The sequence below is a fragment of the Bidens hawaiensis genome, unplaced genomic scaffold, assembly GCF_021521415.1.
Source record: "Bidens hawaiensis isolate Kalapana, Puna unplaced genomic scaffold, B.hawaiensis_p1.1 tig00003536_1, whole genome shotgun sequence".
Lineage (NCBI taxonomy): Eukaryota > Viridiplantae > Streptophyta > Magnoliopsida > Asterales > Asteraceae > Bidens > Bidens hawaiensis.
Window position 1 is genome coordinate 839,307 of NW_027491199.1, and position 8,536 is coordinate 847,842.

The window sequence follows — 8,536 nt, forward strand, 5'->3', positions numbered from 1 at the left end:
CCATAAACTCTGATATATTTATAAAACAGTTATCAACTTATGATCACAAGCGTAGGCCCTAAGTCAGGGTGTGACAGGTTGGTATCAGAGCAATCGGTTTCAGCGAATTAGGTATTAAACATTAGTATCTAAGCTTTAACCATTAAAGTTGTTATTGTTATTATTATTTCGTAGGGATAAGATAGGATTTGTAAACCTCATATCCCTAAATTTAATCAAAGTGCAGATGTCTTACGCTAACTATCGTGGTCATAGACGCCGAGTAGCCATTCGATCAAAACCAACAATCATTCACAATCCATCTGATATGGAGATTAATAATAGTTATTACACTAGCTTTTTCAATCACAATCAACCAATCAATCCGGTGATGCCATATGGGAGCTAACCCATGTATCTCCCAGGAAGTCAGCAAATGCCAATAGAAATTTCTGACGATACCACCGACAACATTCCCCAGTACTATCCATCCAAAATCCCAACATACCATCCTTCTGAGGAACAAGAAGTCCAAAGCAAGATCAAGCTGGAAACTGAATCCGAATCATCGAGCTGAATGAATTGTCACTCTGATCAAAGGAGATGGTAATTCGGATCACCACCACTGAACTATCAATACCAGATCCCACCGACTACTACGGAACCAAGCTGTAAACCAAAAATGAGGGTTATCATGCCCCATTAAAAGAGATTTAATCCATCACCAATAAAGAATCCTTATGAATCGGATGAGGATCCCGAAGAAGAGGAGGATCCAGAGGAAGAAGATGAATCCTTATTTCCTCCATACTTAGGACCGAGACCTTCAATATCACAATAAGCTACTAAAATCCGTGGGAAGGCAAATCTCATCGAGGAGTTTAATACTAACAATATCCCTGATGAGGAAATGCATGAATTTGTTACCAATCCGCATCTCTATCCAAAGGAAAATGCTTATCTCTTCCCAGCCGCATCCACACCAAAGGGATATTCAAACCCACCCAATGCAGTGATAGACGAGCTGAGGAATGAGAGAGTAGACAAATAGAAGATGGTGAAAAAGATAGTTAAGAAATGTTACAAGATGAAAAATCTTGTTAAAAAGTGGAATAAGGATTAGGAATCGTTGTTATGTACTGTTATTGACTGTTATGCTCTCTTTTGTAAAATAAATAATAAAGAAAATTTGTCTTTTCTCTGAATCTGGTCTTACTCATGTAACAGCATGTAAGGACAAGATACAGTTAATAGTAATCTCGATATGCAAATAAACAACAATAAAGAAAAGACTGTAGCAAAAAACATTCAAGCAATACCGAAGGACTATGTACTTGGTATTCCCGATTTGATAAAAGAGGTTGTAAGCCCAATTTATGAAATCTTGAAAAACGATCCAAGCCGAACTGCTTCCCAATCTAACAAAAGAGCAAGTCAAAGCAAAAGTGAAACCGTTAATTCAAAAGAGAATCAAAGAAAGAATATAAAAGAGAATCGGAAAAGAAAGAAGATAAGGAAAGAAAAAAAAAGAAAGAATCCGAGAGAAAGATAGAAGCAAGTGATGAAAGCTCAACAGCTGAAAACGACCTCCGTGAGAAAACAAAGAAACTTAAAATACACGAAGGTTGTGATATTAAGGTATTCAAGGTTTATAACCCCCAAAGAATTTCACCGGGATAAGGAAGCAATAAATACCATCCGATGGTTGGAGGAAATGGAATCGATTGTGCCTTTATAAGCAAATGACGGAAAAAGAGAAAGTTCAATATACCTCCCAGATGTTAAAAGGAGAGGCATTAGAATGGTGGAATACCCTAATTGGAATCAAGGGTAGAGAGGACATGTATAATTTGGACTGGGAAACGTTTAAGGCAATGATATTAAAGAAATTTTGCCCGATTAATGAAATGGATTAGATTCAGACTAAACTGTGGAATCACAAGGTTATGGGAACAAACCTCAAGGAATACAACACCAAGTTTCTTGAGTACAACAAAATTGTACCTCATTTGGTCACTCCTGAAATCAACAAAGTGACACGATACATCTAGGGGTAACTAATAGAAATCTGTGATTTGGTTCATTCACATATGCCGTCTTCGACGGAATCTGCTATGGAGTTGGCCGGATATTTGATGGATGGAATGATTAGAAACCGTGATGAGAAAAAGAAGGATGATGGAAGAGCGAATGTGGGTGGAAAGATGAAGAAGACGGAAAAGAAACGAGAAGGGGCATTTGTGTATAGTCGCCCCATTTGCAAATCTTGCGGTAGGAGACATTTCGGTAGATGTCTTCGACCAACCAACACGGTGATATGCAATTTTTGCAAAAGACCGGGTCATGTGGAAGTAGACTGTAAGAAGAAGACGGTAGTATGTTTCGAGTGTGGTGAAAGAGGGCATTTTAGCAATGAGTGTCCGAAAAGGAAGCCGACAATAGCGGCAACTGGTGCAAGTGGCAGCGGAGCCAAAACCGATGCCAAGAAAGGAAACACTCGTGTCTTTATGCTAGATACTCAGAAGGCAGCTGATATACCGGACGTGATCACTGGTACGTTTCCTATTAATAATGTTTATGCTAGGGTTTTATTTGACTTGGGGGCAAATCAAAGCTTTATAGATTATAAATTTTGTAGTCTATTAAATGAAGCCTTAGTTAAACTAGATAAACATTATGAAGTAGAAACTGCTGATGGAAGTATAAGTAGAATAACTGAAGTTTTAAATAACGCCACCATTTCGTTAGCCAATCACATCATACCTGTACGACTGTTACCTATGAGATCGGCAGGTATTGATGTAGTTTTAGGAATGGACTGGTTATCATCTAATCAAGCCCATGTCCTATGTAACGATAAAGCAATTGATATCCGAACGTTCAACAATAAAACCATTTGTATTACTGGAGATAAAGAAGGGGGAAAGGTTGGAATCATTTCTAAAATAAAATCAAGTCATTGCATAGTTAAGGGATGCCTCGCATTCATGGCCTACGTAACTAAAGAACCTGAACCAAAGAAGATGGAGGAAGTGCCGATCGTTTCTGAATTTCAAGATGTGTTTCCTGACGAATTACCTGGAGCCCCGCCTGATAGAGAAGTAGAATTTAGAATCGACCTCATTCCAGGAACCTCACCAATAGCAAAATCTCCTTATCGTCTAGAACCTACGGAAATTAAGAAGTTGAAGAAACAGTTAGATGAGCTATTAGAAAAAGGATTCGTACGGCCAAGTTCGTCACCGTGGGGAGCTCCAATCTTGTTTGTAAAGAAGAAAGACGGATCGATGAGAATGTGTATAGATTACAGAGAGCTAAATAGGGTCACAATTAAGAACAAGTATCTGTTACCGAGAATCGACGACTTGTTCGATCAGCTCCAATGAGCAAGTTGTTTTTCTAAGATTGATCTTAGATCGGGTTACCATCAGTTGAAAGTACAAGAAGAAGATATACCTAAAACAGCATTTAGCACCCAATACGGACATTATGAGTTCACCATTATGCCTTTCGGACTCACTAATGCTCCGGCAGCTTTCATGGACATGATGAATCGAATTTGCAAACCATACTTAGACAAGTTTGTTATTGTCTTCATTGATGACATTCTTGTTTACTCAAAATCCAAAGACGATCATCAAGTTCACCTCAATATCATACTTGAAACCTTAAGAAACGAGAAATTGTACGCCAAATTTTCTAAGTGTGAATTTTGGTTGTCCGAAATTCAATTTTTTGGTCATGTTATAAATGAGAATGGTATTCAAGTAGACCTAGCAAAGATTGAGGCCATTACCAAGTGAGAGAAACCCAAGACACCAACTCAAGTCCGAAGTTTTCCAGGACTAGCCGGATATTATCGAAGATTCATTCAAGACTTCTCCCGAATAGCTGTTCCATTAGCTTCACTCACAAGAAAGACAATTAAGTTTGAATGGGGACCAAAGCAAGAGGAAGCATTCGAAACACTCAAACAAAAGTTAACCAATGCACCTATCCTGGCTTTGCCAGAAGGACTAGAGAACTTTACCAGTTACTGTGATGCTTCGCACACGGGAATGGGATGTGTTTTAATGCAAGGAAAGAAAGTAATTGCTTATGCCTCGAGACAATTAAAGTTCATGAAAATAATTACACCACACACAATCTTGAATTAGGAGCTATAGTTATCGCGTGGAAGTTATGGCGACATTACTTGTATGGTGTAAAGTTCATTATATATACCGATCACAAAAGTTTGAAGCATGTATTTGATCAAAAAGAGTTAAACATGAGACAAAGGCGTTGGATGGAAACGCTTAATGACTACGATTGTGAGATCGTATATCATGAAGGGAAAGCCAATGTTGTGGCTGACGCCTTAAGTAGGAAGGAACATGAAAAACCAAAGAGAGTCCGAGCTCTTAGACTAGAACTCAAAGTTGATTTAGCTTGTTAAATCAAAGAAGCTTAGAAGTTAGCACTGGAAGAAGGAAACATTAAAGCCAAAAGGAAAACGGTACTATTGATCAACTGGTTAAAGGAAGTGATAAAATCCTTAGACTTGGTACAAGAATTTGGATACCAATGGTCAGAAACCTAAGAGATAAAATTTTAGAAGAAGCACAAAAGTCAAAATATATGATGCATCCGGGAAGTGACAAGATGTATCACAATCTAAAGAATGATTATTGGTGGATCGGTATGAAGAAAGATATTGCTTTGTATGTAGCCAAATGCCTAACTTGTTCTAAGGTAAAAGACGAACACCAAAAGCCGTAGGATTGTTACAACAACTAGAAATCCCGATATGGAAATGGGATATGATAACTATGGATTTCATCATATAGTTACCTAAAACTTCTCACCAAAATAATGCAATCTGGGTTATTGTAGATAGACTTACTAAGTCTGCCCATTTCATTCCAATTCAAGAAACGTTTAGCATGGATAAGTTAGCACATATATATGTTGAAAACATAGTATCCTTACATGGTGTGCTGTTATCCATCATTTCTGATAGAGATAGCCATTTCACTTCAAATTTCTGGTCAAGCTTTCAAAAGGAAATAGGGACTCGATTAAATTTAAGTACTGCTTACCATCCCCAAACTGATGGCCAAAGTGAACGTACGATTCAAACATTAGAAGATATGCTTCGTGCCTGTGTTATTGATTAGGAGGAAGTTGGGATACCCATCTTGCTCTAATGGAATTCTCGTACAACAACAGTTACCATACAAGTATCCAAATGGCACCGTTTGAAGCATTGTATGGGCGTAAGTGTAGGACACATGTGTGTTGGTCAGAAACAGGTGATAGTCAGTTGTCAGGACCCGAAATTGTTCAAAGGACTATTGATCAGGTTATACAAATACGTGAACGACTGAAGGCAACTAGAGATAGACAGAAAAGTTATGCGGATATTCGCCGCAAACCTTTGGAATTTAAGGAAGGAGATAGATTACTATTGAAAGTATCACCTTGGAAAGGTGTAGTACGATTCGGGAAGAAAGGAAAACTGAGTCCATGATTTTTTGGACCATTCAAAATACTTGATAGGATCGGACCAGTTGCTTACCGGCTAGAGTTACCCGATGAAATGAAAGGTATTCATGATGTGTTCCACGTATCCAACCTACGAAAGTGTTTAGCCGACGAAACTCTTGCTATGCCATTAAAAGATGTTAAGATCAATGAGAAGCTAAAGTTTGTAGAACAACCGATACAAATAGAAGACAATATGATCAAGTTTCTCAAACACAAACGACTCAAGCTCGTGAAAGTCAACTAGGATTCAAGACGAGGACCCGAGTACACATGGGAGTTCGAGTCAGAAATGAGGAAGAAATATACCTATCTATTCCAATAAATCTCGAGGACGAGATTATTCAAAAGGTGGGAAGGATGTAACACCGCGTCTTTAACCCTAGGAAATTTTAGCTAAAATACTAACTTTCATAAGTCTAGGGACCAAATTGTAAATTCTGAAAATCTGAACTCATCGCGATACGCGACGGGTTAAGCTAGAACCCATCGCGTAGCGCGATGGACTTGCACGCAGACCCAGAAAAGGGCGGCGCAGCGATACGCTACGGCCCAAATCATAACGATCATCGCGTATCGCGATGACCATGCTGAGTCGCTGGACACGTGTCCAACAACGTGTCAACACGTGGCACGATATGACAGGCCACGTGTCACATTCTGAGGAGGCGGCGTCAAATTGCGGAGTCGCGATACGCCACGGGAAAAAGAATACCCATCGCGTATCGCGTTGGGGTCCAGTTTTTGCCTATAAATAGAGGGGTACGGGATTGAGCCTCACTCATCCCATCACACCTCTATTTTCACACACTTAGCATTGGAAAGCGTGCCCTATTGCCGTATCAAGTCGACGTTCCATTTTCTCGTAGTTCGTGCAAGGAACGAAGTTATAATCAAGCTAACAATCATACAATCGAGTAGATCAAGATCCTGCCTTTTCTTATTATCAATCTAAGTACCCGCATTAAGGTAGGAGTTATGTTTAAGTTATTTGAATTATAGCTTAGACTATCAATCGAGGCTATGGCCTTTAACCTTGATCGTATTTTATAAACAGTCACAATCAAGTTTTCATAAACGTTACTTCATGATGAAGTAATAATAAATAAAGATATATTTTGACGGGCATGTAGTAACTGTAAGGGGGATATCACTAGTAGTAAGTTTCTTGTCTAACGAAAGTAATTCGTAAAAATCCCAATCAACCGAGGGACCCGTTTACTTACCTGGAGAAACTCACCAACGTGTTATAACCTATTAAGCCAAAGCATGCTATATCAAACGTCACATAAAATCAAGTGTTTCATTCACAATCAAAGATAAACGATTTCAAGGTTAAGCTTAGCAATCATAGCTTAATCAAGAAACACCATTCAAAACATTCATACAAACCTATTTATGTATAGGTTAAATATCATTCTCAATCAATCAGTCAAGGTTATCAATACCGACGGTACAGGTGAATACGTTAACCTTTTCAATCAGTCAAAACATATTTATACTCAATGAGACGAACTGGTGTTTGTCTTAACGAGTCAATCAAAGTCTATATGAGATCATGTGATCTCTAAAACATTATAATACAAAGTAGAAAATAAAATCAACTCAGACCAAATACGCATGTGTATGGATCCAAACATAACTGTTAAAGCTCAATCAATCAATCAAAGGCGAGGTAGCCGCGGGCTTAAACGGTCATGACCAGTTCTCTGTTCAGGGCCGTGTGGCTCGGAGAATACCGTTATGTGTGTAGGGCAGTGGTACATATACCGGAAGTAGAAATGCTTCCGCTGAGATTGTCAAGAAAACTATGTTTGTATTGTAATTGTCATTCAAAATGTTTTATTGAGTCATACGTGTTCACCAGCATATAGCTGACGTATTTTCCCAACCCATTGCAGGTAATTAAGCATTGGTATGAATAGCAAGGATTGGAGTCTTATGAAGATAGAAGCGCATGACGAGATGGCTCCTTTTTTTTTATAAATTCCTTGTAATATAAAACTTATGTTTTGTAAACCGATATTTGGGTATTTAATTCCCAAGTAATTTTCAATGTAAATTAATATTATATTCAAACTAAAGTCTTCCGCTAAAATCAACCCATAAACTTTGATATATTTACAAAACAGGTACCAACTTGTGGTCACACGCCTAGGCCCTAAGTCGCGGGGTGTGACACAACTCCTTTATTAGTTCCTTCATTCGGACCATCCGAACTTTTAATGAACCTCATACAAACTCCAACGTCAACTTTGTTGGTTTGTTGACCTTCAACCTTTTCAATTCCATAATGACGACCCGTAACATGAGACGGAACTACCTCCTTGTGCACTTCTTCCAACACGGTCTCTCTCTCATCTTGTTCAGTTATTGTTATGGTCACATCTTGATCATCTGTTCTTTCTTCTGCAACCACAATTTCCTCATCATCTAGATTCAAAATAACAATAGATGGTTCCAAGGTTGCCTTCAATTGATTCGACTATGGCATTTCTTTCGGGCTTGTCCACCAACAGGAGCCTACTTCAAACCATTCATCTACCAGGTTTGGTTTGAATTCGGTGTCAACTATGTATTTTTCTTGAACCTTAACCATATTAGCCTCCACATCCCATGGTTCTTCTTCTTTAGCGATTCGGTGTCAACTACTTCAAACCATTTTTCTTCCATAATGACAACCCGTAACATGAGACGAAACTACCTCCTCGTGCACTTCTTCCAACATGGTCTCTCTCTCGTCTTGTTCAGTTAATGTTACGGTCACATATTGATCATTTGTTCTTTCTTATGCAAACACAATTTCCTCATCATCTAGATTCAAAATAACAATAGATGGTTCCAAGGTTGCCTTCAACTGATTCGACACTGGCATTTCTTTCGGCATGTCCGCCAACAGAAGCCTACTTCAAACCATTCATCAACCAGGTTCGGTTTAAATTCGGTGTCAACTACGTATTTTTCTTGAACCTTGGCCATATAAGCCTACACATCCCATGGTTCTTCTTCTTTAACAACAACTGCATTACCT